Source organism: Pristiophorus japonicus, chromosome 1 (genome assembly GCF_044704955.1).
Source record: "Pristiophorus japonicus isolate sPriJap1 chromosome 1, sPriJap1.hap1, whole genome shotgun sequence".
NCBI classification, from domain to species: Eukaryota; Metazoa; Chordata; class Chondrichthyes; family Pristiophoridae; genus Pristiophorus; species Pristiophorus japonicus.
The window spans coordinates 11,465,531-11,493,266 of record NC_091977.1 but is presented as its reverse complement, the minus strand read 5'-3'; the positions used below and the strand labels follow the sequence as shown (position 1 = coordinate 11,493,266).

At 47.5% G+C, this 27,736-nt stretch overlaps 1 protein-coding gene across 2 annotated transcripts in view; it reads right to left on the bottom strand.

Moving 5' to 3' along the window:
* hmgcs1 (3-hydroxy-3-methylglutaryl-CoA synthase 1 (soluble)) overlaps positions 1-27,736 on the bottom strand; it is an 86,023-nt gene that overhangs the window by 44,364 nt on the left and 13,923 nt on the right. Inside the window, exon 1 of one of the 2 annotated variants that reach the window (XM_070877533.1) lies at positions 9,397-9,453. The exons of the other annotated variant lie outside the window; for it this stretch is intronic. The gene's annotated coding sequence lies outside the window, so the exon portion shown is untranslated. Of the gene's footprint in view, positions 1-9,396; positions 9,454-27,736 lie in introns of those variants that run through there. 2 annotated transcript variants of the gene reach the window in all.

Genomic DNA, 27,736 nt, shown 5'->3' with positions numbered 1-27,736 from the left:
CCATCCAGGACAAAGCAGCCCACTTGATTGGCCCCCCATCCACCACCTTCAACATTCACTCTTTCCACCACCGGCGCACCGTGGACCATCTACAAGATGCACTGCAGCAACTCGCCAAGGCTTCTTCGACAGCATCTCCAAAACCCGCAACCTCTACCACCCAGAAGGACAAGGGCAGCAGGCACTTGGGAACACCACCACCTCCATGTTCCCCTCCAAGTCACACACCATCCTGACTTTGACAAATATTGCCGTTCCTTACCTAACAGCTCTGTGGGAGTACCTTCACCACACGAACTGCAGCGGTTCAAGGCGGTGGCTCACCACCACCTTCTCAAGGGCAGCGAGGGATGGACAATAAATGCCGGCCTTGCCACATCCCAAGAATGAGCAAACAAACACTATTATTGTCTGGGTGGATGATCAAGCCGGACGGTCTGATGCCAAATCAGTTGGAAACTAGGCCGAAACCCATTTCTAGAAGCTTTCCCAGAACTGCAACCTTTTAAGAGATGCAAAGCCAGGAAAATATGAGATCATCTTTATTGGCAAGGAGCATCGGCAGACAGAGCTGGGCCTTCCCCCTCCATCCACCGTGTGTCTAACTTAAATACAGGGCTGCCACATCTGGTTGGACATATTCCTGGAGGTTTCATCACATGATTTCCTGCCTTCAACCGCCTCACCCGATCATTTTGTTTTCCATCTCCAATATTTTTATAACTAAGTTCTGATGATCTGGCATGCGCTGCCTGAAAGGTTGGCGGAAGCAGATTCAATAGTAACTTTCAAATGGGAATTGGATAAATGCTTGAAGGGGAAAAATGTTCAGGGCTATGGGGAAGAGCAGGGGAGTGGAACTAATTGAATAGCACTTTCAAAGTGTCGGTGCCAACACAGGCACGACGGGCTGAATGGCCGCCTTCTGTACTGTATCATTCTGATAATAAATAACATTTAAAAAAACACTTCTTTAAATGTCCCCTGTGATTTTATTCCCAGATTTGCTTGCAGCAGTGTCCAGGAGATTAATCTGGAATTCCTGATTAACTCCAGGACAATCGTGGAGATGGCAGACCTACTTCAGCCAGGGCCTAGATTTAACCTCATCTTGCTGGGAGCTGGCCAGATCCAGGTCTTCTTCGATAGAGTGCCCATGGGATCTTTTACGTCCACTTGAGAGCAGACGGAGCCTCGGTTTAACATCTCATCTGAAAGACGCCACCTCTGACAGTGCAGCACTCCCTCAGCACTGAACTGGAGTGTCAGCCGAGATTTTTGTGCTCAAGTCCCTGGAGTGAGACTTGAACCCACAACCTTCTAACTCAGAGGCAGGAGTGCTACCCACCGAGCCATGGCTGGCAATAGAGGAGTCAACTGAACTTGTACCGACAAGGCCCGCAGTACAACCAGGCCTCCCACTTCTCTTATTGCAACAGTTAGGAGGGACGATTAGCTACAGAGCAACGTTTCTGCCGAGGCCGCGCACCAATCGGGAGGTCCTGCGCGGACCACTCCCAGTGCTGCCGCTGGAAGGGACACCGCACAGCAAGTACAAATTAGGAGGGAAACCTGCATTTTGAAGGACAGCAATGTTTTTATTTTGTATAAATTACAGGACATCAACTCTCACACACTTGGCCAGGCCCTTTGTAAGATCACGATCTCCAGTCTGCATGATTGGGGATGGTGGGGGTCGGGAACAAAACGCAGGCACAGAGCCACTGCCATCGCTCCATGGTGCAACACGTCGCTCCCATGGTGCAGGAGGCCCCTAGAGTCAGACACCGGCCAGGACTATGGCCCTTGACAAAAATTAATTATTAATCTGAAAAAGGGTGCCTTTATACAGCACCCTTTACAGCATATCCCCAAGCGCTTCCCAGCCAATGAAGTGCTGGAAGGCAGTCACCGTTGTAACACACGGAAACCCGCAGCAGCCAAATGGCACACAGCAAGCTCCCACAAACAGCAATGAGATAAATGACCAGATCATCTCGTTTTGATGAGAAATGGTTGAGGGAGGCGTCATGTTCAGAATAACTCCACAAGACTGTGCTGCAAGCTCAAACTGATGTGACCTTATTCTCATTAATCTAACTCCACAGTGAAGGATCAGCATGGCAGACAACCTTTTATACTTGCTTGCACGAGATGTGCAGGTGACCCCCCCCGGTGGCAAGTCTTACACTATTATAACGTTTACATACATAACAGGACGATTGTTGACCAGGAGGAACTCCCCTGCTCTTCTTCAAATCTTTCCCATCCACTTGAACAGGTAGATGTCACGCAAAAGACAGACCCTCCCGGCAATGCAGCACTGCACTAGGAGTGTCAGCTGAGATAACAGGTTCAGGACTTTGGAGTGGAGCTTGAAACCACAACCATCTGATTCAGATTCATGAGAAAAAGCAACTGAGCCATGACTAACATGATCACTACTCAACCACAATTGGATCCAGCATGTCCTAGGAACATTTGATCGTCCAAAAAGATTTGGATTTATATAGCGCCTTTTACAACTACCGGATATCACAACGCACTTTACAGCCAATGAAGTACTTTTTGAAGTGTAGTCACTGTTGTAATGTAGGAAACAAGGCAGCCAATTTGCGCAGAGCAAGTTCCCACAAACAGCAATGTGATAATGACCACATAATCTGTTTTTTTGTTATGTTGATTGAGGGATAAATATTGGCCAGGACACTGAGGATAACTCCCCTGCTCTTCTTCAAGATAGTGCCATGGGATCTTTTGCATCCACCCGAGAGCAGATGGAGCCTCGGTTTAACATCTCGTCTGAAAGACGGCACCTCTGACAGTGCAGCACTCCCTCAGCACTGCACTGGAGCATCAGCCTAGATTTTTGTGCTCAAGTCCCTGGAGTTGGACTTGAACCCACGACCTTCTGACTGAGAGGCGAGTGTGCTGCCCACTGAGCCACAGCGGACATCGAATATATACTTCTCTAAAGGCCCTTTAATTCCATCCTTAACTGGTGAATAATCTTTTGAAAAGCTTTGCCTCTCAATGGAACCGTTGTCCTGTAATTCACTGCTCTGATTATATGCTAAACACCAGCTGAGGACAGAGCCTGCCATCCACACTGGACAAGGAACAGGCAAGCAGCCAGTCAACCTGCTGATCGCGCACTATTGATCAAATAGGGACTTCAGGTCCTGTATGGCAAAGTCCGTAACACCCATCGCCATGCGACACTACTCTCACTGTCAAAACAATGAAGCAACCTCTGGCATCAAAGGACTGAGCTTTAGCCCAGTTCAATGCCCGGTGGGGGCAGGGAGTGGGGGGGTGCTTTAAAAAACACTGAGCACTTCCTCCAGCAGATGTACATGTGGCAACGCAATAGAGGGCCCACTCGAACCTATAGAAATTTATAGCACGGAAGGAGGCCATTTCGGCCCATCGTATCCGTGCCGGCCGACCAAGAGCTAGCCAGCCGAATCCCACTTTCCAGCTCTTGGTCCATAGCCCTGTAGGTTACGGCACTTCAAGTGCATATTTACGTACTTTTTAAATGTGGTGAGGGTTTCTGCCTTTATCACCCTTTCAGGCAGTGAGTTCCAGACCCCCACAACCCTCTGGGTGAAGACATTTCTCCTCATATCCCCTCTACACACCCTCCAATGAGTTTAAATCTATGCCTCCTGGTTGTTGACCCCTCTGCCAAGGGAAATTGGTCCTTCCTATCAACTCTATCCAGGCCCCTCATCATTTTCTACACCTCAGGTCTCCCCTCAGCCTCCTCTGTTCCAAAAAAAAACAGATCCAGCATCTCCAATCTTTCCTCAGTCAAAATTCTCCAGTTCAGGCAACATTCACCAGGAACAGGAGGAGGCCATTTAGCCCCTCAAGCCAATGAAGGGTAAATTAGCCTTGGAGGGAGTGCAGTGTAGGTTTACCAAAATGATACCCAGTCTCCAAAGGTTAAATTACAAGAGATTACACAAACTAGAGTTGTATTTCCTGGAATTTAGAAGGTTAAGGGGTGATCTGATCGAAGTTTTCAGGATATTAAGGGGAAGAGAGAGGGTAGATAGAGAGAAACGATTTCCGCTGGTTAGGGATTCTCGGACTGGGGCCAGAGTCTAAAACTTCGAGCCTGACTTTTCAGGAGTGAAGTTAGGAAACACTTCTATACACTGAGGGTGGAACTCTCTTCTGCAAATGGCAATTGATGCTCGATCAAAAGTTAAATTTTAAAAAATCGGAGATTGATAGATTTATTAACCAAAGGTTTTAAGGAATAAGGGGCAAGGGCAGGTATGTGGAGTTAGGTCGTAGATCAGCCGTGATCTCATGGAATAGCGGAGCAGGCTCGAGGGGCTGAATGGCCTACTCTTGTTCCTTTTGTTAAAAAAAGGATATTTAGTCAAATCCAGCATTAAATTGGTTCCACTCATCCACCAAGCGCCTCCTCCCCCAGGCTTTAGGTTTAATCCAGGTCCACCGTCCCTCGGGATCCACTATGCAATGTTTGGAAGCTGATGTTTTTGCAGTTCAATCCGACACTGAACAACAACAGGACTACGGCCAGAGAGATTTGTGACGAAGCGGAATAATACCGCGTTAATAATCTGGTGTTGACAATATAGTGGATCTTGGCCACAGAAGCAGCAGGGAGTTGCTGCAATAGGGTGAAGTGCCCCAGGACACAAGAAATAGTACCAGGAGTAGGCCATATGCCCCCACCCCCCCAAGCCTGCTCCACCATTCAATAAGATCATGGTTGATCTTCGACCTCAACTGCATTTTCTCGCCGATCTCCATATCCCTTGATGCCCCTCGAGTCCAAAATTCCATCTATCTCAGCCTTGAATATATTCAGAGACTCAGCACCCACAGCCCTTTGGGACAGAGAATACCAAGGATTCACAACCCTCCGAGTGAAGAAATTCCTCCTCATCTCAGTCCTAAATAGCCGACCCCTTATCCTGAGACTATGCCCCCTAGCACGCAAAGGCTGCGACCTTTCCTACTCCCCACCCCCTCCCACTCCCCTGGTCCCCACATAACCAAAATATTTACTGTCTAGGCTCAGGTGACAAGCCACTTGGGTAATGAACTGGAGGGTGATTACCACAAGAGACTATACCTCAGGAATTGGCAGAGTCAGGGGCCCTGAGAGAGACAGGAGGGGGAACTGAAGCACGAAGCTTAGAAACTAATATTTAATAACGGATTTCTCCTGGTGACTTTTGGTGTCCGATAAATTCATACCAGAATTCCAAACATTGGAGAGAGAGAGAGAGAGAGAGAGAGAGAGAGAGAGAGAGAGAGAGAGAGAGAGAGAGAGAGAGAGAGAGAGAGCGCGAGAGAAAGACTGAACATTTTGTGTGCTAAATGCACTGCCTGAAAGGGAAGCTGATTCAATAGTAAGTTTCAAAAAAGGAATAAGAAAGAAAGAGAAAAATCTGAAATGGATAAGTGAGTGAGAAAAAAAATTGGCAGATGGAGTATAGTATGGGAAAATGAGAGGTTATCTACTTGGCAGAAAAAAAAAAGAGCAGCAAATCATAATTTAAAATGGAGAAAAATTACAAAGTGCTACAGTACACAGGGACCTGGGGATCCTTGTACATGAAACACAAAAAGTTAGTCTGCAGGTACAGCAAGTAATCAGGAAGGCAAATGGAATCTTGGCCTTTATTGCAAGGGGTTTAGAGTATAAAAGCAGAGAGGTCCTGCTACAACTGTACAGGGTATTGGTGAGGCCACACCTAGCGTTTTGGTCTCCATATTTAAGGAAGGATATGCTTGCATTGGAGGTTCACTAGGTCGATTCTGGAGATGAGGGGGTTGACTTAAGAAGATAGGTTGAGTAGGGTGGGCCTATACTCATTGGTGTTCAGAAGAATGAGAGGTGATCTTATCGAAACATTTAAAGATATTGAGGGGGCTCGACAAGGTGGATGGAGAGAGGATGTTTCCCTCGTAGGGGAATCTAGAACTAGGGGACATATTCTCAGAATAAGGGGCCGCCCATTTAAAACTGAGATGAGGAGGAATTTCTTCTGAGGGTTGTAAATCTGTGGAATTCTCTGTCCCAAAGAGTTGTAGAGGCTGGATCATTGAATAAATTTAAGGTGGAAATAAGACGGATTTTTGAGCGATAAGGGAATAAAGGGTTATGGGGAGCGGGCAGGGAAGTAGAGCTGATTCCATGATCAGATCAGCCATGATCTTATTAAATGGCGGAGCAGGCTCGAAGGGCCAGGTGGCGTACTCCTGTTCCTATTTTCTTAGGTAAAAGAAAAAAGATAAGAAAAGAAAAGAGCAGGGGAGTGGGACTAATTGGATCGTGTCATGTATTCAACCAGCATTGTAGCCCATGTATAATCTGACTTAAGTTGTACACTGCGAGAACACTGACCACTAGGTGTTGAACTTGTGGGAGACACTCCTAACCTATACCTTCAGATATAAAAGGGGAAGCTCCACCCACTTCCTGCACTTGAGTGCTATGAAATAAAGGACAGTTCACAGACTGACCTTCTCGCAAGTATGGGCCTCGTGTGCATTTATACTGTATAGTAAGGACGTATCAGATCGTTCTTTCAAAAGAAAAAGCACAAGCACGATGGGACGAATGGCCTCCTCCTGTGCTGCCCGGGAGCAGCGTGGAGGCCCCGACCTGCGTGAGAACACCAGCGGCAGGTCGGGATCATAAAAGGAGCACGGAAGCACGCTACTCCAGCATGAGCTGGTGCAGGAGGGTGACAGCAGCGAAGAGTGACGTCAGCAAGGTCCAGGTCGGTGGGCAGATACAGCAGGAGAGGCGAGAGACTGTGGAGGGATGTGATCGGGGCCCAGGGGAGGTGTGAGTTCGGGGCCAGGGGTCCAGGGGCAGCACTATGTGCGATATGTGTGCACACTCGGTCCGTGCAGCAGAGCTGGTCTCCAGTCATCCTGGTTAACCTTTGCCACTGGACCAAGACCGAGCTCTGTCAAGCCCATGTGGTGGCTGGTGTGCAACGGCCACCACACGTTAAAAAAATCCACGCACAGGCATCTTCCACCCTCGAGGATGTAGTTCGGGTCCTTCATTCGAAACACCTATGAACTCATCTTTTTTGGCGTGGAAACAAGTCATCCTCGTTTCAAGGGACCGGCTATGATGATAATGAATCAATGAATGGCGGTAGGTGCTTGTTAAGTGAATACATGCACATGAAGTACAGTTACCTGTACTGTGCGCAGTGTTTTCCACTAAAATTTGTGTGCCATGGCTGAAACAGTGTCATTGTAGCTACAACATGTGGCGAGTCAGTGATTTCTATTGGACAACACCAACCTACGCCTATCGAAAGAGAGCATCATGTGTCGATGGTTCCCGAGCATAGTTTGAGTAGCAAAGCCATACAGACCACGACAGTCTCACTGTTTACCCAACAGACCCCCCCCCCCCCTCCACCCAAAGTCTGTGCAGAGCTAGCTTGGCCACTGGCAGGGATGGGGCGTGCTCATTTGTTCTCGGGACAGATTTGACGTTGTTCAAGGCAGCTTTTATTGCCCATCCCGGATTGCCTACTAATTTTGACATCAAAAGGTTAGAAAGGGTGGTTGGGGGTGGGAAACGACTGGAGTTTCCAGCACCAATGGTTATCCACCAATACTGTCGGCAAGTGTGAACAGGATCAGGCTCAGCTGTGACATACACATACACACACACTCACACTCACACGTAAACACCCTGGATAACGAGATTTCCTCTAATTAAATATCAGGAAGACCAAAGCCATTGTCTTTGTGTCATGCCACAAACTCCATTCACGTTCCACGGATTCGAGCTCGCTCCCAGCAACTGTCTGTTCGCAACGTTAGATCACAAATGGAGCTTCCTATCTCATATCCGTTGACCGTCCATTTACATCTTTGTTATAATCGCCCTGTCTCCACCCTTACCTCAAGTTATCTGCTGCCGAAACCCTCATCCATGCCTTCATCATCTCTATTCCAACATGCTCCTGGCTGGCCTTCCTAGTTCCAATCGTCCTAAACTTGAGGCCATCCAAAACTCTGCCGCCCAAGTGCTAACTCGCACCAAGTCCTGCTCACCCATCTCCCCTGTGCTCGCTGACCTCCCAGTTAAGCAATGCCTCAATCTTAAAATGCTCATCCTGTTTTCAAATTCTGAACATCTTATGTGGCTCGGTACCAAATGATGTTTTTGTTTGATAGCATTCCTGTGGGATATTACATTAAAAAAGGTGGTATATAAATATAACTTGTTCTGGTTGCCAGCAGTGTGTGTGTGTGTGTGTGTGTGTGGGGGGGGGGGGGGGGGGGGGGGGAATTGACAGGCACTGTGGAACCAGAACCCCCAGCAACTCAATCCCTTTCAGGGAAAAGGATTGTAAAATTGTCTCTGGACAAAATGGGAAAATCCATCAAGACCAGTAATTATCATCACCATACATTGGAACCAACGTTAGCGTCCTCGACCAGGCCAACATCCTCAGCATCGAAGCACTGACCACACTCGACCAGCTCTGCTGGGCAGACCACATTGTTCGCATGCCAGACACAAGACTCCCAAAGCAAGTGCTCTACTCGGAACTCCAACACGGCAAGCGAGCCTCAGATGGGCAGAGGAAACGTTACAAGGTCACCCTCAAAGCCTCCCTGATAAAATGCAACATCCCCACCAACACCTGGGAGTCCCTGGCCAAAGACAACACTAACTGGAGGAAGTGCATCCAGGAGGGCGCTGAACACCTCGAGTCTCATCGAGGAGAGCATGCAGAAATCAAGCGCAGGCAGCGGAAGGAGTGTGCGGCAAACTAGACTCCCCACCCATCCTTTCCTTCAACCACTGTCTGTCCCACCTGTGACAGAGACTGTAATTCCCATATTGGACTGTTCAGCCACCTAAGAACTCATTTTGAGTGGAAGCAAGTCTTCCTCAATTTCAAGGGACTACCTATGATGATGACGACATTAGAAAAATATAAACTCTCGCTTGTACCTAATCCTAGAGGCATACCTCTAAAGAAATGCATGATATGTGCAGCCTACTTCTGATAATTCAGTCGTTTTTATTCCCTCACTAAAAAAAATGCAATTTATCCACTAATTTGAAGCAAAACGGACCTAAATTTAATCAGATGATTGGAATTAAGTAGATTGTACACCCATAATGCAAGTTCAATAAATTAAAATGACCATAAAATATCTAAATACAGGTAAAATTACAAGCCCATATATTAAAATAAAGGTCAATATTTAGGTATCTAAGATGCAAAATAACTTCTGTTAATTAAAAGAGGCAATTATTTTTTAAGAAATGCGTGCAAATAAATATAAACAAAATGCAAAATTAAGTTTTAAATATTTTATAAAGAGAGTTGATCACTGTACAGGCCCTCTTACCTGTTTGCCGGTGCAGACTCCACAAACGCTGCTCTCACTGCACTGGGGTACAGCTGCATACTGCCATCTAGCTTTATATAGTGCCACCCGACCGCACTTGACTGGGGAGCGCTGTCACTCCAGGTGACTGACGGGCCAGCTGGCCAATCCTGGCGCCGCACCCGCGGCTGGCGCGATCGGAAGCGCGGCGCCGAACCAATGGGCGTGCAGGGGGGGCGGCGCCACTCTCTTTGTGAATGGGCCCGGGATGGTGTGAGCAGACCCCGTCATCTGGTGAGAGGAGGCGGTGGCCAATCGGAGCACCGGCGCCTCCAACGCTCAAAGCCAGCGGTCGCCCCTGGAGACGGTTGCCCCAGGCAACCAGATGAGGCCTGCAACAAAAATGCATCCCCTGCTCAGGCCCAAGGACCATTGATGCAATCAATTAATAAACCCTTAAACTGTGAAGGAATTTACAAAATACAATCAAGATCTGACTCATAAAAGCAGTTTATCTGACAATTTGTTTATTTGTATTCCCGTTTTCCTTCTGGAAAAAAAAAGAACACTTTCATTTCTATAGCGCTTTATAGCCAAACCAGTACATTTGAAGTGTCGTCACTATTGTAATGTAGGAAACGCAGCAGCCAATTTGCACACAGCAAGCTCCCACAAACAGCAATGAGATAATGGCCAGAAAATCTGTTTGTGACAAATATTGCCCAGGACACCAGTGATAGCGCCCCTGCTCTTCTTTGAGATCGTGCCTTGGGATCGTTTACATTCATCGGAGAGGGCAGACGGGACCTTGCTTTAACGTCTCATCCGAAAGAGGCACCTCTGACAGTGCAGCATTGCACAGAGAGTGTCAGACTAGATTTTTGTGCTCAAGTCTCTGGAGCAGAACTCGAAACTACAACCTTCTGACTCAGAGGCGAAAATGCTACCCACTGAGCCACGTAAGATAGTGACTCTGCATTGGGGTACAGTTCCACTTGTACTGACCACCTTCTGGTACAGTTCCACACACACACTGATCACCCTCTGCGTACAGTAGCATAGTAGTTATGATACTGGATGAGTATTCCAGAGGCTTGGACTAATGATCCAAGATGTGAGTTCAATTTCCGCCACGGCAGCTGGGGAATTTAAATTCAGTTAATTAAATAATTCTGGTGACCATGAAACTATTGGACTGTTGTTAAAAAAAACATCGGGTTCACGAATGCCCTTCAGGGAAGGAAATCTGCTGTCCTTCCCTGGTGTGGCTTATATGTGACTCTAGGCCCCCAACAATGTGGTTGACTCTTAACTACCCTCTGAAATGGCCTCGCGAGCTCCTCACAAACATCTGGGGACTTGTGCCAAAATTGGGAGAGCTGTCTCACACAGAGTGGTCAAGCAACAGCCTGACATAGTCATACTCACAGAACCACACCTTTCAGCCAATGTCCCAGACTCCTCCATCACCATCCCAGAGAGTCGGGATAAATCGGTCATTTTCTGGTTGGCAAACTGTAACTAGTGGGGTACCACAGGGATCAGTGCTGGGGCCTCAGCTATTTATAATCTATATTAATGACTTGGATGAAGGGATCGAGTGTAATGTAACCAAGTTTGCTGATGATACAAATGTAAGGTTTTTGCTTGCCTTGTCCTTAGTACAGACTCTGGGTTTTACAGGAATAAAATATACACGACACAAAGGTTTAGGCTCAACCCAAAACTATTAGTTTATTAAAACCAACAAAACACGGACAAAACCCCTTAGAGATTTGGTTGCAACATACAACCACCCAATCCGGCTGGTCGTCACGGATTTCGATTGTCGGCCCTGGAGCTGGGAATGATCGGTCCCCATTCGTCTTCACCTGACTGCTGCAGTCCTCGAGAGCGAGAGAGTGTCTTCCTGTGCGATTCCCTGTCCATGTCCTTCCGTCTTAAAATCTTTTTGTCACAAAGCCCTCCCCCAACCGTAGTTTCAGTTGCTGGGCTTCTGAGTGGCCGACATTCACACATCATCAACCGGTAATTCAACCACCGGAGATATGCAGAGTCTGCAAGATTGAACATGACTCCTCATCTTTGTTTCCCACTCCCTGAAATACACCTTTAATGTGGTTTCCTCTTACTGTTGATGGGTGTATCTGGTCGTCAGCTCGCAGATAAACGTTTTTCTGATTCAGGCCATGAAATTAATCTGACCCCGTTGTTTGAGTGAAACCTAGAGCATTGTCCAGATGCTAATTTCTCCCATCGAAATCAATCGGGACTTGCTCAAGATTCCAGGCCACATATTTCGATGAATGCTCCTTTTGATAGTCTATCAGAAATGCTTTAAAATGTTCCACTGCTCCGTATCAATGTCCCTCATCGATTCAAAACTGTAGTTGGCTGTCGCCTTTTCTTGTGCTTCAAGTTTTCTTCGCCTGACTCTGGCATCTTCCTGTGCCCTGAGCCAAATATCTTTGCGAACCTTACACAAAGATGGGCGGGAAAGCAAATTGTGAGGAAGACACAAAAAAATCTGCAAAGGGATATAGACAGGCTAAGTGAGTGAGCAAAAATTTGGCAGATGGAGTATAATGTGGGAAAGTGTGAGGTTATCCACTTTGGCAGAAATAATAAAAAAGCAAATTATTATTTAAATGGAGAAAAATTGCAAAGTGCTGCAGTACAAAGGCACCTGGGGGCCCTTGTGCATGAAAGACAAAAAGTTAGTATGCAGGTACAGCAAATAATAAGAAAGGCAAATGGAATATTGGTCTTTATTGCAAAGGGGATAAAGTATAAAAGCAGAGAAGTCCTGCTACAACTGTACAGGGTATTGGTGAGGCCACACCTGGAGTACTGCGTATAATTTTGGTCTCCGTATTTAAGGAAGGATATACTTGCATTGGAGACTGTTTAGAGAAGGTTCACTAGGTTGATTCCTAAGATGAAGGGGTTGAATAATGAAGGTTGGGCCTCTACTCATTGAAGTTCAGAAGAATGAGAGGTGATCTTATTGAAACATAAAAGATAATGAGGGGCTTGACAAGGTGGATGCAGAGAGGATGTTTCCACTCATGGGGGAATCTAGAACTATGGGGCATAGTTTCAGAATAAGGGGTCGCCCATTTAAAACTGAGATGAGGAGGAATTTCTTCTCTCAGGGGGTTGTAAATCTGTAGAATTCTCTGTCCCAGAGAGCTGTGGAGGCTGGGTCATTGAATAGATTTAAAGGCGGAGATAGACAGATTTTTGAGCGATAAAGGGAGTAAAGGGTTATGGGGAGCAGGCAGCAAAGTGGAGCTGAGCCCATGATCAGGTCAGCCATGATCTTATTGAATGGCGGAGCAGGCTCGAGGGACCAAATGGCTACTCCTGTTCCTATTTCTTATGTTCTTATGTCCTACCGACATGACTTCAGTCTCATGGCTTCAGGTCAAGCATGGGTAACGAAACCTCCTGCTGATTATCACCTACCGCCCTCCCTCAGCTGATGAATCAGTATTCCTCCATGGTTGAACACCACTTGGAAGAAGCACTGAGAGTAGCAAGGGCACAGAATGTACTCTGGTGGGGGATTCAATGTGGCTCAGTAGCACGATTACTGACCGAGCTGGCCACGTGCTGAAGGACATAGCTACCAGATTGGGCCTGTGATGCGTTATGAGAAAACCAACACGAGGGGAAACCCTACTTGACCTCATCCTCACCAATCTACCTGTCGCAGATGCATCTGTCCATGACAGTATTGGTGGCAGTGACCACCGCGCAGTCCCTGCCTTCACACTGAGGACACCTTCGATTCACGGACTCCCAGGCCGCCTGTAACTTTTGCGGCCTGGATGAGTGTGTTCCTCGCATACACGGTATGTGAGAGGTTGCAGCTCTGTTCCATTTTGTAATTTCTGGTTGCACTTCAGTCCCATGCTCCTGGTCTTTGGCCACCAAGTGCGGAAAGGGAGTGGGGTGTGGGGGGAGATGACAGGAAAGTTTGGAGGACCACCTCGTGGGTCTACTCCTGGCCCTGGTCAAGGTGGCCATCCGCTGATCTAGGTCAAATGCGGCCCGTGGGGGGGTGGTTGCCTGCCTCTTTTCTGCAGCCTTGGCCGTTCCTGAGTGACCCTGGAGAAGGAGCACGCTGTGTCCACCGGTATCGATGAGGCCTTCCGCAACCGGTGGGCACCGCAGGGACTGGGGGAGCGCAGTGGGTAGTGTAAATAATATTAGCACTTATTTTGATACGTTTCTTTTTTCAGTGTCTAGTCCTGATGCTCCAGCCATCGTGAGTGTGGGGCAGGCTTGTTGGACCAGCTGGCCTTTATCTGCACCTAATGTTATGCTCAGAATAAATCCACAGGACTGTATTGCAAGCTCAAATTGTTGTGACCTTGGTCTCTTTATTCAGACTCCAGAGTGCTGAAGCAGCATGGTGAATCACCTTTTATACCTGCTTGCCCAGGGTGCACAGGTGACCCTTAGGTCTCCCACAGGTGTGCCTCCTAGTGGCAAGTCTTACATTTAGAAACATAAAAACATAGAAAATAGGTGCCGGAGTAGGCCATTCAGCCCTTCGAACCTGCACCACCATTCAGTAAGATCATGGCTGATCATCACCTCAGTACCCATTTCCTGCTTTCTCTCCATACCCCTTGATCCCTTTAGCCATAAGGGCCATATCTAACTCCCCCTTGAATATATCCAACGAACTGGCATCAACAACTCTCTGCGGTAGAGAATTCCACAGGTTAACAACTCTGAGTGAAGAAGTTTCTCCTCATCTTGGTCCTAAATGGCTTACCCCTTATCCTTAGACTGTGTCCCCTGGTTCTGGACTTCCCCAACATCGGGAACATTCTTCCTGCATCTAACCTGTCCAGTCCCTTCAATATTTTATATGTTTCTATGAGATCCCCTCTCATTCTTCTAAACTCCAGCGAATACAGGCCCAGTTGATCCAGTCTCTCCTCATATGTCAGTCCTGCCATCCCAGGAAGGAGTCTGGTGAACCTTCGCTGCACTCTCTCAATAGCAAGAACGTCGTTCCTCAGATTAGGAGACCAAAACTGAACACAATATTCCAGATGAGGCCTCACTAAGGTCCTGTACAACTGCAGTAAGACCTCCCTGCTCCTGTACTCAAATCCCCTAGCTATGAAGGCCAACATGCCATTTGCCTTCTTCACCACCTGCTGCACCTGCATGCCAACTTTCAATGACTGATGTACCATGACACCCAGGTCTCGTTGCACCTCCACGTTTCCTAATCATCCGCCATTCAGATAATATTCTGCCCTCGTGTTTTTGCCACCAAAGAGGATAACCTCACAGCGTCAAGGAGGCGGTGTGGGAGTCCGGGGGAGGCCTATAAAGGCCCAGCGGCAGATCGAAGCGGCGGCAGCATCGAGGAGGCCAGCTGATGCTGGTGCAGAGTGAGAAGGCAAAAAAAGTAGAAAGAAATCGAAGGGTGACATCACAGCAAAGGGGGTAAGTGATCGGTCAATCGTTTTTTGTTTTCTTTTCCTTTATTATTATTGTTGGAAAATTAAGTTAATTTAAGGGTTAAGTCATGGCAGAAGAGCTCGGACACATTTCATGCTCCTCCTGAGCCATGTGGGAACTCAGGGACACTACGACTACATGTGCGGGAAGTGTATCCTGCTGCAGCTCCTGAGAGACCACTTTGCGGCATTAGAGCTGCGAGTGGATTCACTCTGGAGCATCCGCGATGCTGAGATGCCATGAATAGCACGTTTAATGAGCTGGTCATACGGCAGGTCAAGGTTACACAGACAGATAGGGGATGGGTGACCAGTAGGAAGAGCAGTGCAAGGAAGGTAGTGCAGGGGTCCCCTGGGGTCATCGCTCTCCAAAACAGATACACCGTTTTGGGTACTGTTAGGGGGCAGCAGCAGCCAAGTTCATGGCACCATGGGTGGCTCTGCTGGACAGGAGGGCAGGAAAAAGAGTGGGAGAGCTATAGCGGTAAGGGTTTCTATTGCAAGGGGAATAGATAGACGTTTCTGTTGTGTATGGAGAAAGAGTCAGTCTAAACACTGTGAACTCAAAGTAAAGTGTGACCTTAGTCTTGTATTGCAGGTCTCCAGAGTGCCTCTCCAACCTGTGAAGCCTCCTTAAATAGCGGTGCTCCCAAGGGATTATGGGATTCTTGGGATGAGCCCTCTGGTGGCTGTACAGAGTAAATACAACTCCACATATATAACAGTTTCTGCGGCCACAATCGAGACTCCAGGATGGTATGTTGCCTCCCTGGTGCAAGGGTCAAGGATGTCTCGGAGCGGCTGCAGGACATTTTGGAGGGGAAGGGTGAACAGCCAGTTGTCATGGTGCATATAGGTACCAACAACATAGGTAAAAAAAAAACCACGGGATGAGGTCCTACAAGATGAATTTAGGGAGCCAGGAGTTAAATTAAAAAGTAGGACCTCAAAAAGGTATAATCTCAGGATTGCTACCAGTGCCACGTGCTAGTCAGAGTAGGAATCGCAGGATAGCTCAGATGAATACGAGGCTTGAGGAGTGGTGCAGAAGGGAGGGATTCAAATTCCTGGGACATTGGAACCGGTTCTGGGGGAGGTGGGACCAGTACAAACCGGACGGTCTGACCTGGGCAGGACCGGAACCAATGTCCAAGGGGGAGTGTTTGCTAGTGCTGTTGGGGAGGGGTTAAACTAATATGGCAGGGGGATGGGAACCTATGCAGGGAGACAGAGGAAAGTAGAATGGGGGCAGAAGCAAAAGATAGAAAGAAGAAAAGTAAAAGTAAAAGTGGAGGGCAGAGAAACTCAAGGCAAAAATCAAAAAGGGCCACATTACAGCAAAATTCTAAAAGTGGCAAAGTGTGTTAAAAAGACAAGCCTGAAGGCTCTGTGCCTCAATGCGAGGAGTATTCATAATAAAGTGGACTAATTAACTGCGCAGACAGCAATGAACAAATATGATATAATTGGCATCACAGAGACATGGCTCCAGGGTGACCAAGGTTGGGAACTCAACATCCAAGGGTATTCAACATTCAGGAAGGATAGACAGAAAGGAAAAGGAGGTGGGGTAGCGTTGCTGGTTAAAGAGGAAATTAACGCAATAGTAAGGAAGGACATTAGCCTGGATGATGTGGAATCTGTATGGGTGGAGCTGCGGAATACCAAAGGGCAGGAAACGCTAGTGGGAGTTGTATACAGACCACCAAACAGTCGTGGTAAGTTTGGGGACAGCATCAAAGAAGAAATTAGGGATGCGTTCAATAAAGGTACAGCAGTTATCATGGGAGACTTTAATCTACATTGGGCTAACCAAACTAGTAGCAATACGGTGGAGGAGGATTTCCTGGTGTGTATTAGGGATGATTTTCTAGACCAATATGTCGAGGAACCAACTTGAGGGCTGGCCATCCGAGACTTGGTCATGTGTAATGAGAAAGGACTAATTAGCAATCTTGTTGTGCGAGGCCCCTTGGGGAAAAGTGACCATAATATGGTAGAATTCTTTATTAAGATGGAGAGTGACAGTGTTAATTCAGAGACTAGGGCCCTGAACTTGAGGAAAGGTAACTTCGATGGTATGAGACGTGAATTGGCTAGATTAGACTGGCGAATGATACTTAAAGGGTTAACAGTGGATAAGCAATGGCAAACATTTAAAGATCACATGGATGAACTTCCACAATTGCACATCGCTGACTGGAGTAAAAATAAAACGAGGAAGGTGGCTCAACCATGGCTAACAAGGGAAATTAAGGATAGTTTTAAATCCAAGGAAGAGGCATAAATTGGCCAGAAAAAGCAGCAAACCTGAGGACTGGGAGCAATTTAGAATCCAGCAGAGGACAAAGTGTTTAATTGGGCAGGGGAAAAGAGAGTATGAGAGGAAGCTTGCTAGGAACATAAAAACTCACTGCAAAAGCTTCTATAGACATGTGAAGAGGAAAAGATTAGTGAAGACAAATGTAGGTCCTTTGCAGTCAGACAAAAGGCAGGTAACTATAGGCCAGTTAGTTTAACATCTGTAGTGGGGAAAATGTTTGAAGCTATCATTAAGGAAGAAATAGCGGGACATCTAGATAGGAATAGTGCAATCAAGCAGACACAACATGGATTCATGAAGGGGAAATCATGATTAACTAATTTACTGGAATTTTTTGAGTATACAACGAGCATGGTGGATAGAGGTGTACCGATGGATGTGGTGTATTTAGATTTCCAAAAGGCATTCGATAAGGTGCCACACAAAAGGTTTCTGCAGAAGATAAAGGTTCGCGGAGTCAGAGGAAATGTATTAGCATGGATAGAGAATTGGCTGGCGAACAGAAAGCAGAGAGTCGGGATAAATGGGTCCTTTTCGGGTTGGAAATCGGTGGTTAGTGGGGTGCCACAGGGATCGGTGCTGGGACCACAACTGTTTACAATATACATAGATGACCTGGAAGAGGGGACAGAGTGTAGTGTAACAAAATTTGCAGATGACAAAGATTAGTGGGAAAGCAGGTTGTGTAGAGGACACAGAGAGGCTGCAAATAGATTTGGATAGGTTAAGCGAATGGGCTAAGGCTTGGCAGATGGAATACAATGTCGGAAAATGTGAGGTCATCCACCTTGGGGAAAAAAACCAGTAAAAGGGAATATTATTTGAATGGGGAGAAATTACAACATGCTGCAGTTCAGAAGGACCTGGGGGTCCTTGTGCATCAATCCCAAAAAGTTAGTTTGCAGGTGCAGCAGGTAATCAGGAAGGCGAATGGAATGTTGGCCTTCATTGCGAGAGGGATGGAGTACAAAAGCAGGGAGGTCCTGCTGCAACTGTACAGGGTATTGGTGAGGCCGCACCTGGAGTACTGCGTGCAGTTTTGGTCACCTTACTTAAGGAAGGATATACTAGCTTTGGAGGGGGTACAGAGACGATTCACTAGGCTGATTCCGGAGATGAGGGGGTTACCTTATGATGATAGATTGAGTAGACTGGGTCTTTACTCATTGGAGTTCAGAAGGATGAGGGGTGATCTTATAGAAACATTTAAAATAATGAAAGGGATAGACAAGATAGAGGCAGAGACTAGAACTAGGGGGCACAGCCTCAAAATACGGGGGAGCCAATTTAAAACCGAGTTGAGAAGGAATTTCTTCTCCCAGAGGGTTGTGAATCTGTGGAATTCTCTGCCCAAGGAAGCAGTTGAGGCTAGCTCATTGAATGTATTCAAGTCACAGATAGATAGATTTTTAACCAATAAGGTTATTCAGGGTTATGGGGAGCGGGTGGGTAAGTGGAGCTGAGTTCACGGCCAGATCAGCCATGATCCTGTTGAATGGTGGAGCAGGCTCGAGGGGCTAGATGGCCTACTCCTGTTCCTAATTCTTATGTTCTTATGTTATGTTTATTCAGGTTAATTTATAATGGAGAACAAAGAAATGGCAGACCAGTTGAATAAATACTTTGGTTCTGTCTTCACGAAGGATGACACAAATAACCTTCCGGAAATACTAGGGGACAGAGGGTCTAGTGAAAAGGAGGAACTGAAGGAAATCCTTATTAGGCAGGAAATTGTGTTGGGGAAATTGATGGGATTGAAGGCAGATAAATCCCCGGGGCCTGATAGTCTGCATCCCAGAGTACTTAAGGAAGTGGACCTAGAAATAGTGGATGCATTGATAACCATTTTCCGACAGTCTCTCGACTCTGGATCAGTTCCTATGGACTGGAGGGTAGCTAATGTAAGGTCCCACACAAGTGCGAAATTAAAGCACATGGTATTGGGGGCAATGTACTGATATGGATAGAGAACTGGTTGGCAGACAGGAAGCAGAGAGTCGGGATTAACGGGTCCTTTTCAGAATGGCAGGCAGTGACTAGTGGGGTGCCGCAGGGCTGTGTGCTGGGACCCCAGCTATTAACAATATACATCAATGATTTGGATGAAGGAATTGAGTGCAATATCTCCAAGTTTGCAGATGACACTAAGCTGGGTGGCAGTGTGAGCTGTGAGGGGGATGCTAAGAGGCTGCAGGGTGAGACTGGAGTGCCGTTAAGTTCAACTTTTAACATTATCAGAGGACTTTTGGTGGTGAAGGTGTGTATCTCATGTACTTCCTCTTCATCCTCAGGTTGAGTTGCCTCTCCTGCTTGTTCAGTGTGATCCACGCTGGATTGGTCATCCTCTCCTGATTCTGCCACGTGGTGAGTCAGAGGTCGTTTGCACATTCGCTGGAGGTGCCCCATTGTTCCACAGCCCTTGTACGCATAGGGCTTGAATCGACATTGATGAGCTGTACAATTGCCCCCGCAGCACCAACATGGCGCTAATGGATACGCATTCACACCCCACGGCGGACTCGGAGTCACTCTAGGCCTAGTTCTGGCATCTGCAATCGTGTGGGCCCTGCCCTGTATTGTTCTGTCTATTGAAAACATTGTTTAATGCACAGTACTTGCCGGTGAGCTTTGATTCTGTGAAGATGTCTGTTTTGTGTTATCGCTCATGGATATGAAGGCTTGGGCTATCGTAATGGCTTTGCTCAGATCTAGGGCTACAGCAGACAGCAGTTTGCAAAGAATTACCTCGTGGCCAATTCCAAGAAAAATTCCCGCCACATTTAACCCGAAGGATCCTGCAAATTGGCACTGTCCTGCAAGGCGTCTTAGGTCGGCGACAAAACTTGCCACGTTCTGGCCCTCGGAGAGATGGTGCGTGTAAAAGCGATATCTGGCCATCAAGATGCTCTCCTTTGGCTTGAGGTGTTCCCTAACCAGTGAGCACAGCTCTGTGTAAGACTTGTCCATTGGTTTGACCGGTGCCAGCAAATTTTTGAGGAGGCAATATATTGAAGACCCACATATGGTGAGAATTGTCCTGCACTTGATTGTCATCTCAGCCTTGTCCAGTTCATTGGCCACGAAGTACTGGTCGAGGCGCTCAACAAAGGCTTTCCAATCATCACCCTCAACAGATCTCTCAAGAATACCAACGGCAGCCATTACCGCGTGAAAGTTTGTGATCAGTTACTCGTCGCCAATTTGTTATATTCAGAATAAATCCACAGGACTGTATTGCAAGCTCAAACTGTTGTGACCTTGATCTCTTTATTCACACTCCAGGGTGAGGAAGCAGCACAGTGAATCACCTTTTATACCTGCTTGCCCCAGGGTGCACAGGTTATCCTTAAGTCTCCCACAGGTGTGCCCCCTAGTGGCTAGTCTTACATTTTGGTGAGGTTTACATACATACATAAACATCTAATGCTTTGAGAGTGAGATTTAAGTTCCTTCACAAATAGTGCTAGGCACCCCTGTTTGAACTTAGTAGGAATGATGGATTTGAAACATCTGACTCCCATTGGTGGCTTTAGAACTTATGGGAAAAGTGCTGAGAACAGTTGTTAGGCCTGCCACTTCATGTAGGCAAGCGCTGACTGGGAGTTGAGAGACAGAGAGAGGAGAGTATGTGTCAAGGACAGCGAGTGAGTATACTTGACCCATTCTATCGCAACCTCCTCTGTTCTCAATCTCCGAGCGTGATAAAGAACTTTGGCATGAGGAGTGCCTCAGTGGGTAGCGCTCGCGCCTCTGAGTCAAAATGGCATGTGTTCAAGTCCCACTCCAGAGACTTGAGCTGAAAAATTCAAGGCTGACACTCTGCTGAAGTAGAGGGAGGGCTGCACTGTTGGAGGTGCCGTCTTTTGGTTGAACCAATGTCCCGTCTGCTCTCTCAGGTCAACGCATTATTTCAAATAGTCAGCCACTATTTCAATGAGTTCTCCCCGGCATCCTGGGGCCAACATTAATCCCTCAACCAACATCACTAAAACAGATGATTTGGTCATTATCACATTGCTGTTCGTGCGAGCTTGCTGTGCACAAATTGGCTGCCGCGTTTCCCACATTACATTAGTGACTACACTTCAAAAAGTGTTTAATTGGCTGTAAAGCACTTTGGGATATCCTGAGGTAATGAAAGGTGCTATATAAATCCAAGTTCTTTCTTACTTTTTACAGTCATCTCCATCAAGGTTCCCTGCAGATTGCTGTAGATCTCGAGGCCAACCAAGAACTACTTGGACCCAATCACGCAGGACCTTAAAAAGCTCAACCTTGGCTTCCACACCACGTAGCACTACATGCAAGACAGAAAAGTCTGGAAATGTCACACACACACACATACCGCCAAGCTCCCACTGGTGGAGTAGAGAATTAGTAATAGTAGAATCATAGACTGGTTATGGTACAGAAGGAGGCCATTCGGCCCATCGAGCCTGTGCCGGCTCTCTGCAAGAGCACTTCAGCTAGTCCTACTCCACCGTCCTTTCCCCGTAGCCCTGCAAATTTTTTTCTCTTTGGGTAGCGTCCAATTCCCTTTTGAAAGCCACGATTGAGTCTGCCTCCACCACCCTTTCAGGCAATGCATTCCAGATCCTAACCACTCACTGTATAAAAATATTTTTCCTTATGTCGCCTTTGGTTCTTTTGCCAATCACCTTAAATCGGTGTCCTCTGGTTCTCGACCCTTCTGCCAATGGGAATAGTTTCTCTCTATCTGCTCGGTCCAGACCCCTCATGATTTTGAGCACCTCTATCAAATCTCCTCTCAACCTTCACTGCTCCAAGGAGAACAGCCCCAGCTTCTCTAGTCTGTCCATGTAACCAAAGTTCCTCATCCCTGGAATCATTCTTGTAAATCTTTTCTGCACCCTCTCTAAGGCTTTTACATCCTGCCTAAAGTGCCGTTCCCAGAATTGGACACAATACTCCAGTCGAGGCCGAACCAGTGTTTTTATAAAGGTTCATCATAACTTCCTTGCTTTTGTACTCTATTTATGAAGCCCAGTATCTCGTATGCTTTTTTAAACGCTTTCTCAACCTGCCCTGCCACCTTCCAACGTTTGTGCACATGTAGGCCCCAAATTTCCCTAGCCGCTTAGAACGGCGTATCTCGATGTGGTGCGCCGACTTCCTGGAAGAAAAAAAGCGCCAAAAATCTACCTCTGAAATTGGCCGCGCTCTCGTCGTCCTGATCCATCGGCGTCGCGCAGCAGAGTCTGGGGGGGGGGGGGGGGGAGCTTGGAGCTTCCGCCGCAATTGCTCATTGCGGCCGACGGCGGGGGTGTGGCTTGGGCCCAGCGTGTCGTGCAGTGCCGGCAGGGGTACGCATGACCGTTTGAGTGTGCGTGCATGTGCAATAGGTGGTTCAGTCTGCGCGCATGCACAGTGTAACAGGAAGCTTGGCAATCGACCACTTAAGGGAGAGCATCCTCAGAATAAGTGGCTATGGAGCATATATAAAGGTGAGGTCTGAATATTGATTTTTGTGTGGCTGAGAGAGTGGAAGGGAGTGTTGGATAGGTGTAAGAGAGGTCTAAGTGTGATCTTTGAACATTACCTGCGTTTGAGCCCAATAGACGAATGGTGCAAGAAGTACCAAGAATTTCCTCCATGAGGAAGTGGAGAAATTAGTGATGGTTATTGAGCAGAAATGGCTGGAGCTGGATATTATCAAGAGTGGTCCGTCAAACGTTTCACCCAAAGAAATGAGAAAAAAGATGGAACCTCATTGCAGAAGAATTCTCTGCTGGGGTGAACACCGCAAGATCTGGAAGCCAGTGCAAGAAGAAATGGCAGGACGTTGGTCAGGTAGTGAATGTAAGTAATATCTTCATCTTTAAATTGAATTGCAATGGAAAATGTGAGCATCTGTATGTGTCTTACCCATCAGAAGCGCACCATGTCTGACAATTAATATTTTCATCTTTGCAGAAGAAATTTGCTCACAACAAGGAGAGAACTAGAACAAGAGGAGGTCCGCCAAATCTGCACCAACCATCACCACTGGAACAGAGGGTTGCTGCCTTGCTGAGTCGCACCGGCAGAAAAAGAATCAGCTCTGCACAAGCTGGAGCTACACATGAGGGTGAGGGTGAGTCATTAAAATGCATAGTGGCCCTTCAAATCAACCTGCTGACTGGCCTGTTACGTGTGAGACTACTCATGCCACCCATCCTGCCCCTCCAGTGCTGCTAACTATTTTGACTGTTCTGTTGTCTGTTGCAGAAGAAGAAGACACTCCTCAAGATCCTGAGGAACTAGATGTGTGCGCTCCAGACCAAGTGATTGGGGGGGAGGAGGGGTCCATGGAAATGTGTGCTCAGGAGAATGCTGACCGCGATATCGATCAGGACATATCACAGGGCATCACACTGCCAGAATCTTCCATTAGCTCCTCAGCAACCTTCCATGGGTTCACACCTTCTGAGGTCGCAGGTTCAAATGGCGGTCGCGAAATGCATCTTGGGACACCCAGTCCCCCAACGTCCCAGCCTGCGCCTCGCACGGGAGGGGTGCCACTAGGTAGACCCACGGTGAGGGGAATGAGAAGCCGACCAGTCTCTCCTGAGTGGCAACCCTCAGCAGAAGTTAATCAGGTTTTTTCGTTGGGTGAGGAGACCAATGTCCTCACAAGATCACTCGTGGTGGCCGTCAGTGGGGTGCGTGATAAGGTCGCCACACTATCGGGTGAAATCTCTGCACTAAGACGGGAAGTCAGGGCGGGCATTTCAGAGGGTGTGCAGACGATGGCAGATGCCATGAGGGAACTGGCTTCTGCAATAAGGGCCCAAAGGCTGGACACTTAAATGTCACTCCCACTTCAATCCACGCACCAGCCACCGGTCAGACCCAAGCCGGGCCCCCAACCCACCCCCCCACCACCATCACCGACCCTATAAAGGAAGTGCACTTTCCCCAAGATGTGGGTGAGGGATGGGTGCAGACTTTCTTTCCTGCTGTGGCTGTTGTTGGTATCGTTGAAAGGCACTGTAAAATTTACAATAAAATATATTTTGCATCAAAACTGAATCATCCTCCATTAGGACCACACAACATTTAGGGTCAACTGTAAAAAGTAAAAATCCCTTACCCCTACAGTCATGCGTGCCTGCCGTCCCTAGCCATGGCAGGAGGGCTAGCCGGTGCATTCTGAAGTCGGCAAGGTAGGACTGCTCTATTTTCTGTAGCTGATTTATCTTTCATTTATTTGTGGTGATGTTGTGCAGCTGTTGTGCTGAAGAAGATGTTGTAATGTTGTGCTGATGTTGTGAAGGTCTTTAGAACTTTGGAATCCTCTAACTCATTCTCTCTCTCTTCTCCTCCTTCCCCCCCCCCCCCCCCCTCCCCGCCTTATCTTTGGCTACCTGCGCTGATTTCTTAAATGTAGGTAAGGTTTCTCTGTGCCTACAAAAGTGGTCACATACACTGGCCTAAGTTAGTTTGGAGTAACTTTCAGCTGGGCAAATTTGCTTCTATGGCCAGAAGAGGTGCAAGTGGCTTGTCACGCCCCCTTTTGGAGAGAACAAACTAAACTAAAAAAAAACGAACTAACTGACTTACATTGGAGCAAGTTAAATGGGGAAATTTGCGATTTTTAAGTTACTCCAAAAAAAGCTACTTACTCCAAAATAAAAATGGGGCAACTCTCGGGGAAATTTGGGCTCATACCCTAGATCTCTCCGTTCATGCCTTTAATTTATTTTGCCTCTCCTCGTTCTTCCTACCAAAATGTATCACTTCACACTTTTCTGTTAAATTTCATCTGCCACAGGTCTGCCCATTCCACCAGCCTGTCTATGTCTTCCTGAAGTCTATCACTATACTTCCAAGTTTTGTACCATCTGCAAATCTTGGAATTGTGTCATGTACACCCACATCTGAGTCATTAATATATATCAAGAAAAGCAGTAGTCCTAGAACCAACCCCTGGGGAATACCACTGTACATCATAAAACATTATCGGTTCCTAATCTTGTCTGCCAAAACTGCTCACTATTCCAGGCTCCCCTCAGGTATGTTTCCCCTCTCATTCAAATCTGCCATCATCACCCCTCTCCTAAAAAAAAAAACAACCTTTGACCCCACTGTGCTGGCAAGCTACCGCCATCTCCACCATCCCTTTCCTCTCCAAAGTCCTTGAATGTGTTGTTGCCTCCCAAATCCGTGCCCATCTTTCCCTGAACGCCATATTTGAATCTCTTCAATCTGGTTTCCACTTCTGCCACAGTAACGAAACGGCTCTCAAAGTCACAAATGATATCCTTTGTGACTGTGATAAAGGTAAACTATCCCTCCTCATCTTTCTTGACCCATCTGCAGCCTTTGACACAGTTGACCACTCTATCCTCCTCCAATGCCACTCCATCGTCCAGCTGGGTGGGACTGCACTCGCCTGGTTCCATTCTTATCTATCTAATCGTAGCCAGAAAATCACCTACAATGGCTTCTCTTCCCACTCCTGCATCGTTACCTCTGGTGTCCCCAAAGGATCAGTCCTGGACTCCCTCCTATTTCTCAGATATGCTGCCTCTTGGCGACATCATCCAAAAACACGGCATCAATTTCCACATGTACGCTGACGACACTCAGCTCTACCTCACCACCACTTCTCTTGATCCCTCCATGGTCTCTAAATAGTCAGATTGTTTGTCCAACACCCAGTACTGGATGAGCAGAAATTTTCTCCAATTAAATATTGGGAAGACCAAAGGCATTGTTTTTGGTCCCCGCCACAAACTGCTTAGCATAGCCACCGACTATCCCTCTCCCTAGCATCTGTCTGAGGCTGAACCAGACTGTTTGCAACCTAGTTGTCATACTTGACGCTGAAATGAGCTTCCTGCCACATATCCGCCGAAAACCGCCTATTTCCACCTCCATAACATCGCCCATCTCCACCCCTGCTTCAGCTCATTTGCTGCTGAAACCCTCATCCATGCCTTTGTTACCTCTAGACTTGACTACTCCAATGCACTCCTGGCTGCCCTCCCACATTCTACCCAACATGAACTTGAGGTAATCCAAAATCAGCAGTCCATGTCCTAACTCGCACCATGTACTGCTCACCTATCACCCGTGCTCGCTGACCTACATTTGTTCCCGGTTAAGCAACACCTCAATTTCAAAATTCTCATCCTTGTTTTCAAATCCCTCCATGGCCTCACCCCTCCCTATCTCTAATCTCCTTCACGCTGCGCCGCTCCTGGGCCACGACCCCGCTGCTCGCCGCTACAGACCTCCGGGCCTCATCGACTGCGAGACCTCCCGCTGTCCTCAGACCTCCCGCTGTCAACGTGGACCATTTTTCATACCTCGGGAGCCTGCTGTCAACAAGGGCAGATAGACGACGAGGTCCAACACCGCCTTCAGTGTGCCGGTGCAGCCTTCGGTCGCCTGAGGAAGAGAGTATTTGAAGATCACGAACCTCAAATCCGGCACCAAGCTCATGGTCTACAGAACAGTGGTGAGTCCCGCCCTCCTATATGGCTCAGAGACATGGACTATGCATAGCAGGCACCTCAAAACACTGGAGAAGTACCACCAACGCTGTCTCCGCAAGAGCCATTAGCAGGATAGGCACACCAACATCAGTGTTCTCACTCAGGCCAACATCCCCAGCATCAAAGCATTAACCACGCTCGATTAGCTCCGCTGGATGGGCCACATCGTCCGCATGCCTGACACGAGGCTCCCAAAGCAAGCGCTCTACTCGCAGCCCCGACACGGCAAGCGAGCCCCAGATGGGCAGAGGAAACGCTTCAAAGACACCCTCAAAGCCTCCTTGAAAAAGTGCAACATCCCCATTGACACCTGGGAATCCCTGGCCCAAGATTGTCCAAAGTGGAGGAAGAGCATTCGGGAATACGCTGAACACCGAGTCTCGTCGCCGAGAGGAAGTTTAAGCCAAGCATCGACAGCGGGAGGAGCGCACGGCAACCCAGGCATCCAACTCCCCATTCCTCTAACCACCATGACAGAGGCGGTCCGTCCCACATTGGACTCTTCAGTCACCTGAGAACTCACTTTTAGTGTGGAAGCAAGTCATCCTCGACTCTGAGGGACTACCTATGATGATGAATCTCCTTCATTCTCACAACCCTCCGAGATGTCTGCGCTTCTCAAATTCTGCCCTCTTCAGCATCCCTGATTATAAATCGCTCAACCATCGGTGGCCGTGCCTTCAGCTGCCTGGGCCCTAAGCTCTGGAACTCACTCCCTAAACCTCTCTACCTCTTTCCTCCTTAAAACCTACCCCTTCTTAAGTGGCTCGGTGTCAAATTTATTAGTTTTTGTCACAACACTCGTATGAAGCACTTTGAATGTAGTAAAACATCCCATTGGCAGTCCCTCGGAATTGAGGAAGACTTGCTTCCACTCTTAAAATGAGTCCTTAGGTGGCTTTACAGTCCAATACAAGAGCCACAGTCCCTGTCACAGGTAGGATAGATAGTTGTTGAGGGTAAGGGAGGGTGGGACAGATTTGTCACATGCTCCTTTTGCTGCCTGCGCTTGGTTTCTGCATGCTCTCGGCGATGAGACTCGAGGT